Raw genomic sequence first — 12,095 nt, 5'->3', positions numbered from 1 at the left:
GTAATTTCCACTTTTGGATTAAGATCACTCCTGATTTCTTAACAAATTAAGCATGTCATGTCTTTATTATGTTCTTATTTATAAATGTCTACACAATAATAGACACCATGTGCTCTGTGACATTATGGCCTTCTACTTCTCTTCTACTCACAACCTCGTGCTTCCATTGGTTTGCATATTACATGCCCAACCTTTCAGGTTGTTATGAATTTCTACCAATTTGTTATTCAAAAGCAAATCACGTGCCTTTTTTATTTTCTGTATGATGGAATGACTTAAGACACAAGTTATTCAAACAGTTAAAAAAGACAGCGTGATGGCCATAGTACTTGATGTGGGTCCAATATGTTTCTGAATGTTTGTGTGTGTGTGTGGGTTTGTGTGTGTGTGTGTGTGTGTGTGTCTTGTTTCCCCTCCTTGTGTTTCATTCCATGTTCCCCCAGTCTATCATGTTTATCCATGTTCCCCAGCCCGTCATGTCTCTGTATTCCCCTCTCTCTCGTGCTCCCTTGCCCCCTCTCTCATCTGCCTTTCCTCCACTCCTGTGTCCAGCTTGTCTGTCAGACTTGCATTCCATCGTTTTCGGTTTTATTGTGACAGTCTCGTATCAGCTGTGTTCCCCATGTTTCAATTTCCCTCATTACCCTCCTGTGTATTTTAGTCCTCTGTCGCCATCTGTTCATTGTTGGATCGTCTGCTAATCACCCCTGTGTTTCCTTGGGTCATGAATTCAAAAATTTCCAGTTTTTTCTTGAATTTATTTTCTCTCAGTTTAGTTTCGCTAGTTCTCTCCCAGGTTATGTTGTCATTTATATTTCTATTTGTTTTTGGCCATAATTAAGGCTTGCTTTTTGTTCAGTCCTACCTCTTGTGCGTTTGCATTTGGGTCCACACCGCTATTCCACTCGGTCTGCAGCATCAGACCTTGACAGTGCGATCCAGCCATGATGGACCCAGCAGATTGCAGCCTCTCTGTGGGGTTCTGAGAGGAAATAATATGGATTGTGGAGTCACAGTGAACCGAGTGCTTGGAGCTCCCCATGAAGGAAGACCGGGAGGAAGTGACTTGCCAGTTACAAGGATGTATCTTGGGTTTTCCCTGGTTAATGGAGTTGCTACACCCCCTGATCAGGGGGTCCCTTCTCACCACCCTGCATCTTTCTCCACAGCCGCAGCCCAGCCCACTGGAGGTTTCGCAGCCTGGCCCATTGTCAGCTCATGCCATGCCTCTGCCTGCTTCAGCCAATGCTGGGGTCCCTGTGATGCACCACGCTGTTATTTTGGAGACTGTTCATGGCTCCCAAGACAGTTCTCCTTTTGTTCCCATGTCAAACTGGAATGAACAGCCGGACAGTGTTAGTCAGGTTCTTGTTTCAGAACTTAACCTTTCCTGTGACCTTGGTGTTTCTGAGCAGAATGAATATTTCAATGGTTTTGGTGTTTGTGAAGCTGACAGGAACGCCGGTGAGATGATCGTTTCAGAAATGTTCAAGGTGACTTTCATGTTTTTGGGTCCACAGAACATACGACTGCTTTTTCTGTTCCAAAACCAGATGCTGTGAAAGTCAATACTACATTCTTTGCTTCCAAGCTAGTTAAAAGTCTAAAATTGAGTGTTTCTAAGTTAACTGACCTGGTTGCCTTTCGTGCACCCAGTTTGTGTTTTACTGCTAGAAAAACGACGATCTGTTTTCAGAGCCCTCTCCTCTGCTTCTCCCTGTTCCTGTTCCCAGGGCAGCTGTGCTCCAGCCTTCCCCTGCACCTGTACCAGTGCCTCAGGTGGGAGTAGCTACCGTCCAGTCTGCCCCGGCGCCTATCCCAGTCCCCAGGGTGAGGCCAGCCAGGACACAGCAGACCTCAGACATCAGACCATGACAAGGTTGTTTTTTTTTTAAGTTTAAATAATATAACTGGTAAGACAATGAGTTTTTTTTCTCACATCCATTTGTCATGTATGCTACTTTGCTCTCTGGACTGTAAGCATTTTTGTATTAATGAAATAAACTAATCTTTCACAGTCTGCATCTTTTACTGTTTTTCTGCTCAAGTTCTCTCCAAGTTTGACAAAAACCCACAGACATCCAGAGTGAACTGGTCTTGTAAGAAGACTTGATGAAAAACAAACTGACACTGTAACTAATTGAAAAGCAGGTCACAGCTGAGTCCAGGGCTAATAAAAATAAGACCATGTGGTGTCCAGTGTGAGTACATGTGCAGTGGAATATTCCAACACATTTGAAAGACTCATTGTGTAACTCAGAAGGCGACTCCCTAAAATAGAGGCAGAGAAGTTGTATGGTTCAGTCCTTGCTGCAAGTAAAACCTGTTGAAACCTTGATTCTGTGAGTCTGTGGTCATTTGCTTGAGTGTTACTCCAAAGTGTAAAATCCAGTTGGTTTATTACACATGGCCAGAAGTGCAAGTCACCTTTAACTGATATAGCCTCACACACACATTTTTGAAGCTTTTGTGTACAATGGTTCAGCTACAAATGTAATTTCCACTTTTGGATTAAGATCACTCCTGATTTCTTAACAAATTAAGCATGTCATGTCTTTATTATGTTCTTATTTATAAATGTCTACACAATAATAGACACCATGTGCTCTGTGACATTATGGCCTTCTACTTCTCTTCTACTCACAACCTCGTGCTTCCATTGGTTTGCATATTACATGCCCAACCTTTCAGGTTGTTATGAATTTCTACCAATTTGTTATTCAAAAGCAAATCACGTGCCTTTTTTATTTTCTGTATGATGGAATGACTTAAGACACAAGTTATTCAAACAGTTAAAAAAGACAGCGTGATGGCCATAGTACTTGATGTGGGTCCAATATGTTTCTGAATGTTTGTGTGTGTGGGTTTGTGTGTGTGTGTGTGTGTGTGTGTCTTGTTTCCCCTCCTTGTGTTTCATTCCATGTTCCCCCAGTCTATCATGTTTATCCATGTTCCCCAGCCCGTCATGTCTCTGTATTCCCCTCTCTCTCGTGCTCCCTTGCCCCCTCTCTCATCTGCCTTTCCTCCACTCCTGTGTCCAGCTTGTCTGTCAGACTTGCATTCCATCGTTTTCGGTTTTATTGTGACAGTCTCGTATCAGCTGTGTTCCCCATGTTTCAATTTCCCTCATTACCCTCCTGTGTATTTTAGTCCTCTGTCGCCATCTGTTCATTGTTGGATCGTCTGCTAATCACCCCTGTGTTTCCTTGGGTCATGAATTCAAAAATTTCCAGTTTTTTCTTGAATTTATTTTCTCTCAGTTTAGTTTCGCTAGTTCTCTCCCAGGTTATGTTGTCATTTATATTTCTATTTGTTTTTGGCCATAATTAAGGCTTGCTTTTTGTTCAGTCCTACCTCTTGTGCGTTTGCATTTGGGTCCACACCGCTATTCCACTCGGTCTGCAGCATCAGACCTTGACAGTGCGATCCAGCCATGATGGACCCAGCAGATTGCAGCCTCTCTGTGGGGTTCTGAGAGGAAATAATATGGATTGTGGAGTCACAGTGAACCGAGTGCTTGGAGCTCCCCATGAAGGAAGACCGGGAGGAAGTGACTTGCCAGTTACAAGGATGTATCTTGGGTTTTCCCTGGTTAATGGAGTTGCTACACCCCCTGATCAGGGGGTCCCTTCTCACCACCCTGCATCTTTCTCCACAGCCGCAGCCCAGCCCACTGGAGGTTTCGCAGCCTGGCCCATTGTCAGCTCATGCCATGCCTCTGCCTGCTTCAGCCAATGCTGGGGTCCCTGTGATGCACCACGCTGTTATTTTGGAGACTGTTCATGGCTCCCAAGACAGTTCTCCTTTTGTTCCCATGTCAAACTGGAATGAACAGCCGGACAGTGTTAGTCAGGTTCTTGTTTCAGAACTTAACCTTTCCTGTGACCTTGGTGTTTCTGAGCAGAATGAATATTTCAATGGTTTTGGTGTTTGTGAAGCTGACAGGAACGCCGGTGAGATGATCGTTTCAGAAATGTTCAAGGTGACTTTCATGTTTTTGGGTCCACAGAACATACGACTGCTTTTTCTGTTCCAAAACCAGATGCTGTGAAAGTCAATACTACATTCTTTGCTTCCAAGCTAGTTAAAAGTCTAAAATTGAGTGTTTCTAAGTTAACTGACCTGGTTGCCTTTCGTGCACCCAGTTTGTGTTTTACTGCTAGAAAAACGACGATCTGTTTTCAGAGCCTTCTCCTCTGCTTCTCCCTGTTCCTGTTCCCAGGGCAGCTGTGCTCCAGCCTTCCCCTGCACCTGTACCAGTGCCTCAGGTGGGAGTAGCTACCGTCCAGTCTGCCCCGGCGCCTATCCCAGTCCCCAGGGTGAGGCCAGCCAGGACACAGCAGACCTCAGACATCAGACCATGACAAGGTTGTTTTTTTTTTAAGTTTAAATAATATAACTGGTAAGACAATGAGTTTTTTTTCTCACATCCATTTGTCATGTATGCTACTTTGCTCTCTGGACTGTAAGCATTTTTGTATTAATGAAATAAACTAATCTTTCACAGTCTGCATCTTTTACTGTTTTTCTGCTCAAGTTCTCTCCAAGTTTGACAAAAACCCACAGACATCCAGAGTGAACTGGTCTTGTAAGAAGACTTGATGAAAAACAAACTGACACTGTAACTAATTGAAAAGCAGGTCACAGCTGAGTCCAGGGCTAATAAAAATAAGACCATGTGGTGTCCAGTGTGAGTACATGTGCAGTGGAATATTCCAACACATTTGAAAGACTCATTGTGTAACTCAGAAGGCGACTCCCTAAAATAGAGGCAGAGAAGTTGTATGGTTCAGTCCTTGCTGCAAGTAAAACCTGTTGAAACCTTGATTCTGTGAGTCTGTGGTCATTTGCTTGAGTGTTACTCCAAAGTGTAAAATCCAGTTGGTTTATTACACATGGCCAGAAGTGCAAGTCACCTTTAACTGATATAGCCTCACACACACATTTTTGAAGCTTTTGTGTACAATGGTTCAGCTACAAATGTAATTTCCACTTTTGGATTAAGATCACTCCTGATTTCTTAACAAATTAAGCATGTCATGTCTTTATTATGTTCTTATTTATAAATGTCTACACAATAATAGACACCATGTGCTCTGTGACATTATGGCCTTCTACTTCTCTTCTACTCACAACCTCGTGCTTCCATTGGTTTGCATATTACATGCCCAACCTTTCAGGTTGTTATGAATTTCTACCAATTTGTTATTCAAAAGCAAATCACGTGCCTTTTTTATTTTCTGTATGATGGAATGACTTAAGACACAAGTTATTCAAACAGTTAAAAAAGACAGCGTGATGGCCATAGTACTTGATGTGGGTCCAATATGTTTCTGAATGTTTGTGTGTGTGTGTGGGTTTGTGTGTGTGTGTGTGTGTGTGTGTCTTGTTTCCCCTCCTTGTGTTTCATTCCATGTTCCCCCAGTCTATCATGTTTATCCATGTTCCCCAGCCCGTCATGTCTCTGTATTCCCCTCTCTCTCGTGCTCCCTTGCCCCCTCTCTCATCTGCCTTTCCTCCACTCCTGTGTCCAGCTTGTCTGTCAGACTTGCATTCCATCGTTTTCGGTTTTATTGTGACAGTCTCGTATCAGCTGTGTTCCCCATGTTTCAATTTCCCTCATTACCCTCCTGTGTATTTTAGTCCTCTGTCGCCATCTGTTCATTGTTGGATCGTCTGCTAATCACCCCTGTGTTTCCTTGGGTCATGAATTCAAAAATTTCCAGTTTTTTCTTGAATTTATTTTCTCTCAGTTTAGTTTCGCTAGTTCTCTCCCAGGTTATGTTGTCATTTATATTTCTATTTGTTTTTGGCCATAATTAAGGCTTGCTTTTTGTTCAGTCCTACCTCTTGTGCGTTTGCATTTGGGTCCACACCGCTATTCCACTCGGTCTGCAGCATCAGACCTTGACAGTGCGATCCAGCCATGATGGACCCAGCAGATTGCAGCCTCTCTGTGGGGTTCTGAGAGGAAATAATATGGATTGTGGAGTCACAGTGAACCGAGTGCTTGGAGCTCCCCATGAAGGAAGACCGGGAGGAAGTGACTTGCCAGTTACAAGGATGTATCTTGGGTTTTCCCTGGTTAATGGAGTTGCTACACCCCCTGATCAGGGGGTCCCTTCTCACCACCCTGCATCTTTCTCCACAGCCGCAGCCCAGCCCACTGGAGGTTTCGCAGCCTGGCCCATTGTCAGCTCATGCCATGCCTCTGCCTGCTTCAGCCAATGCTGGGGTCCCTGTGATGCACCACGCTGTTATTTTGGAGACTGTTCATGGCTCCCAAGACAGTTCTCCTTTTGTTCCCATGTCAAACTGGAATGAACAGCCGGACAGTGTTAGTCAGGTTCTTGTTTCAGAACTTAACCTTTCCTGTGACCTTGGTGTTTCTGAGCAGAATGAATATTTCAATGGTTTTGGTGTTTGTGAAGCTGACAGGAACGCCGGTGAGATGATCGTTTCAGAAATGTTCAAGGTGACTTTCATGTTTTTGGGTCCACAGAACATACGACTGCTTTTTCTGTTCCAAAACCAGATGCTGTGAAAGTCAATACTACATTCTTTGCTTCCAAGCTAGTTAAAAGTCTAAAATTGAGTGTTTCTAAGTTAACTGACCTGGTTGCCTTTCGTGCACCCAGTTTGTGTTTTACTGCTAGAAAAACGACGATCTGTTTTCAGAGCCTTCTCCTCTGCTTCTCCCTGTTCCTGTTCCCAGGGCAGCTGTGCTCCAGCCTTCCCCTGCACCTGTACCAGTGCCTCAGGTGGGAGTAGCTACCGTCCAGTCTGCCCCGGCGCCTATCCCAGTCCCCAGGGTGAGGCCAGCCAGGACACAGCAGACCTCAGACATCAGACCATGACAAGGTTGTTTTTTTTTTAAGTTTAAATAATATAACTGGTAAGACAATGAGTTTTTTTTCTCACATCCATTTGTCATGTATGCTACTTTGCTCTCTGGACTGTAAGCATTTTTGTATTAATGAAATAAACTAATCTTTCACAGTCTGCATCTTTTACTGTTTTTCTGCTCAAGTTCTCTCCAAGTTTGACAAAAACCCACAGACATCCAGAGTGAACTGGTCTTGTAAGAAGACTTGATGAAAAACAAACTGACACTGTAACTAATTGAAAAGCAGGTCACAGCTGAGTCCAGGGCTAATAAAAATAAGACCATGTGGTGTCCAGTGTGAGTACATGTGCAGTGGAATATTCCAACACATTTGAAAGACTCATTGTGTAACTCAGAAGGCGACTCCCTAAAATAGAGGCAGAGAAGTTGTATGGTTCAGTCCTTGCTGCAAGTAAAACCTGTTGAAACCTTGATTCTGTGAGTCTGTGGTCATTTGCTTGAGTGTTACTCCAAAGTGTAAAATCCAGTTGGTTTATTACACATGGCCAGAAGTGCAAGTCACCTTTAACTGATATAGCCTCACACACACATTTTTGAAGCTTTTGTGTACAATGGTTCAGCTACAAATGTAATTTCCACTTTTGGATTAAGATCACTCCTGATTTCTTAACAAATTAAGCATGTCATGTCTTTATTATGTTCTTATTTATAAATGTCTACACAATAATAGACACCATGTGCTCTGTGACATTATGGCCTTCTACTTCTCTTCTACTCACAACCTCGTGCTTCCATTGGTTTGCATATTACATGCCCAACCTTTCAGGTTGTTATGAATTTCTACCAATTTGTTATTCAAAAGCAAATCACGTGCCTTTTTTATTTTCTGTATGATGGAATGACTTAAGACACAAGTTATTCAAACAGTTAAAAAAGACAGCGTGATGGCCATAGTACTTGATGTGGGTCCAATATGTTTCTGAATGTTTGTGTGTGTGGGTTTGTGTGTGTGTGTGTGTGTGTGTGTCTTGTTTCCCCTCCTTGTGTTTCATTCCATGTTCCCCCAGTCTATCATGTTTATCCATGTTCCCCAGCCCGTCATGTCTCTGTATTCCCCTCTCTCTCGTGCTCCCTTGCCCCCTCTCTCATCTGCCTTTCCTCCACTCCTGTGTCCAGCTTGTCTGTCAGACTTGCATTCCATCGTTTTCGGTTTTATTGTGACAGTCTCGTATCAGCTGTGTTCCCCATGTTTCAATTTCCCTCATTACCCTCCTGTGTATTTTAGTCCTCTGTCGCCATCTGTTCATTGTTGGATCGTCTGCTAATCACCCCTGTGTTTCCTTGGGTCATGAATTCAAAAATTTCCAGTTTTTTCTTGAATTTATTTTCTCTCAGTTTAGTTTCGCTAGTTCTCTCCCAGGTTATGTTGTCATTTATATTTCTATTTGTTTTTGGCCATAATTAAGGCTTGCTTTTTGTTCAGTCCTACCTCTTGTGCGTTTGCATTTGGGTCCACACCGCTATTCCACTCGGTCTGCAGCATCAGACCTTGACAGTGCGATCCAGCCATGATGGACCCAGCAGATTGCAGCCTCTCTGTGGGGTTCTGAGAGGAAATAATATGGATTGTGGAGTCACAGTGAACCGAGTGCTTGGAGCTCCCCATGAAGGAAGACCGGGAGGAAGTGACTTGCCAGTTACAAGGATGTATCTTGGGTTTTCCCTGGTTAATGGAGTTGCTACACCCCCTGATCAGGGGGTCCCTTCTCACCACCCTGCATCTTTCTCCACAGCCGCAGCCCAGCCCACTGGAGGTTTCGCAGCCTGGCCCATTGTCAGCTCATGCCATGCCTCTGCCTGCTTCAGCCAATGCTGGGGTCCCTGTGATGCACCACGCTGTTATTTTGGAGACTGTTCATGGCTCCCAAGACAGTTCTCCTTTTGTTCCCATGTCAAACTGGAATGAACAGCCGGACAGTGTTAGTCAGGTTCTTGTTTCAGAACTTAACCTTTCCTGTGACCTTGGTGTTTCTGAGCAGAATGAATATTTCAATGGTTTTGGTGTTTGTGAAGCTGACAGGAACGCCGGTGAGATGATCGTTTCAGAAATGTTCAAGGTGACTTTCATGTTTTTGGGTCCACAGAACATACGACTGCTTTTTCTGTTCCAAAACCAGATGCTGTGAAAGTCAATACTACATTCTTTGCTTCCAAGCTAGTTAAAAGTCTAAAATTGAGTGTTTCTAAGTTAACTGACCTGGTTGCCTTTCGTGCACCCAGTTTGTGTTTTACTGCTAGAAAAACGACGATCTGTTTTCAGAGCCCTCTCCTCTGCTTCTCCCTGTTCCTGTTCCCAGGGCAGCTGTGCTCCAGCCTTCCCCTGCACCTGTACCAGTGCCTCAGGTGGGAGTAGCTACCGTCCAGTCTGCCCCGGCGCCTATCCCAGTCCCCAGGGTGAGGCCAGCCAGGACACAGCAGACCTCAGACATCAGACCATGACAAGGTTGTTTTTTTTTTAAGTTTAAATAATATAACTGGTAAGACAATGAGTTTTTTTTCTCACATCCATTTGTCATGTATGCTACTTTGCTCTCTGGACTGTAAGCATTTTTGTATTAATGAAATAAACTAATCTTTCACAGTCTGCATCTTTTACTGTTTTTCTGCTCAAGTTCTCTCCAAGTTTGACAAAAACCCACAGACATCCAGAGTGAACTGGTCTTGTAAGAAGACTTGATGAAAAACAAACTGACACTGTAACTAATTGAAAAGCAGGTCACAGCTGAGTCCAGGGCTAATAAAAATAAGACCATGTGGTGTCCAGTGTGAGTACATGTGCAGTGGAATATTCCAACACATTTGAAAGACTCATTGTGTAACTCAGAAGGCGACTCCCTAAAATAGAGGCAGAGAAGTTGTATGGTTCAGTCCTTGCTGCAAGTAAAACCTGTTGAAACCTTGATTCTGTGAGTCTGTGGTCATTTGCTTGAGTGTTACTCCAAAGTGTAAAATCCAGTTGGTTTATTACACATGGCCAGAAGTGCAAGTCACCTTTAACTGATATAGCCTCACACACACATTTTTGAAGCTTTTGTGTACAATGGTTCAGCTACAAATGTAATTTCCACTTTTGGATTAAGATCACTCCTGATTTCTTAACAAATTAAGCATGTCATGTCTTTATTATGTTCTTATTTATAAATGTCTACACAATAATAGACACCATGTGCTCTGTGACATTATGGCCTTCTACTTCTCTTCTACTCACAACCTCGTGCTTCCATTGGTTTGCATATTACATGCCCAACCTTTCAGGTTGTTATGAATTTCTACCAATTTGTTATTCAAAAGCAAATCACGTGCCTTTTTTATTTTCTGTATGATGGAATGACTTAAGACACAAGTTATTCAAACAGTTAAAAAAGACAGCGTGATGGCCATAGTACTTGATGTGGGTCCAATATGTTTCTGAATGTTTGTGTGTGTGGGTTTGTGTGTGTGTGTGTGTGTGTGTGTCTTGTTTCCCCTCCTTGTGTTTCATTCCATGTTCCCCCAGTCTATCATGTTTATCCATGTTCCCCAGCCCGTCATGTCTCTGTATTCCCCTCTCTCTCGTGCTCCCTTGCCCCCTCTCTCATCTGCCTTTCCTCCACTCCTGTGTCCAGCTTGTCTGTCAGACTTGCATTCCATCGTTTTCGGTTTTATTGTGACAGTCTCGTATCAGCTGTGTTCCCCATGTTTCAATTTCCCTCATTACCCTCCTGTGTATTTTAGTCCTCTGTCGCCATCTGTTCATTGTTGGATCGTCTGCTAATCACCCCTGTGTTTCCTTGGGTCATGAATTCAAAAATTTCCAGTTTTTTCTTGAATTTATTTTCTCTCAGTTTAGTTTCGCTAGTTCTCTCCCAGGTTATGTTGTCATTTATATTTCTATTTGTTTTTGGCCATAATTAAGGCTTGCTTTTTGTTCAGTCCTACCTCTTGTGCGTTTGCATTTGGGTCCACACCGCTATTCCACTCGGTCTGCAGCATCAGACCTTGACAGTGCGATCCAGCCATGATGGACCCAGCAGATTGCAGCCTCTCTGTGGGGTTCTGAGAGGAAATAATATGGATTGTGGAGTCACAGTGAACCGAGTGCTTGGAGCTCCCCATGAAGGAAGACCGGGAGGAAGTGACTTGCCAGTTACAAGGATGTATCTTGGGTTTTCCCTGGTTAATGGAGTTGCTACACCCCCTGATCAGGGGGTCCCTTCTCACCACCCTGCATCTTTCTCCACAGCCGCAGCCCAGCCCACTGGAGGTTTCGCAGCCTGGCCCATTGTCAGCTCATGCCATGCCTCTGCCTGCTTCAGCCAATGCTGGGGTCCCTGTGATGCACCACGCTGTTATTTTGGAGACTGTTCATGGCTCCCAAGACAGTTCTCCTTTTGTTCCCATGTCAAACTGGAATGAACAGCCGGACAGTGTTAGTCAGGTTCTTGTTTCAGAACTTAACCTTTCCTGTGACCTTGGTGTTTCTGAGCAGAATGAATATTTCAATGGTTTTGGTGTTTGTGAAGCTGACAGGAACGCCGGTGAGATGATCGTTTCAGAAATGTTCAAGGTGACTTTCATGTTTTTGGGTCCACAGAACATACGACTGCTTTTTCTGTTCCAAAACCAGATGCTGTGAAAGTCAATACTACATTCTTTGCTTCCAAGCTAGTTAAAAGTCTAAAATTGAGTGTTTCTAAGTTAACTGACCTGGTTGCCTTTCGTGCACCCAGTTTGTGTTTTACTGCTAGAAAAACGACGATCTGTTTTCAGAGCCTTCTCCTCTGCTTCTCCCTGTTCCTGTTCCCAGGGCAGCTGTGCTCCAGCCTTCCCCTGCACCTGTACCAGTGCCTCAGGTGGGAGTAGCTACCGTCCAGTCTGCCCCGGCGCCTATCCCAGTCCCCAGGGTGAGGCCAGCCAGGACACAGCAGACCTCAGACATCAGACCATGACAAGGTTGTTTTTTTTTTAAGTTTAAATAATATAACTGGTAAGACAATGAGTTTTTTTTCTCACATCCATTTGTCATGTATGCTACTTTGCTCTCTGGACTGTAAGCATTTTTGTATTAATGAAATAAACTAATCTTTCACAGTCTGCATCTTTTACTGTTTTTCTGCTCAAGTTCTCTCCAAGTTTGACAAAAACCCACAGACATCCAGAGTGAACTGGTCTTGTAAGAAGACTTGATGAAAAACAAACTGACACTGTA

Source organism: Aulonocara sp. 'chitande type north' Nkhata Bay, linkage group LG23 (genome assembly GCF_057382095.1).
Source record: "Aulonocara sp. 'chitande type north' Nkhata Bay isolate Kocher_YH1m ecotype deep benthic linkage group LG23, A_spYH_male_GT1.1, whole genome shotgun sequence".
Classification (NCBI taxonomy): Eukaryota; Metazoa; Chordata; class Actinopteri; order Cichliformes; family Cichlidae; genus Aulonocara; species Aulonocara sp. 'chitande type north' Nkhata Bay.
This window is presented reverse-complemented; position numbering follows the sequence as displayed.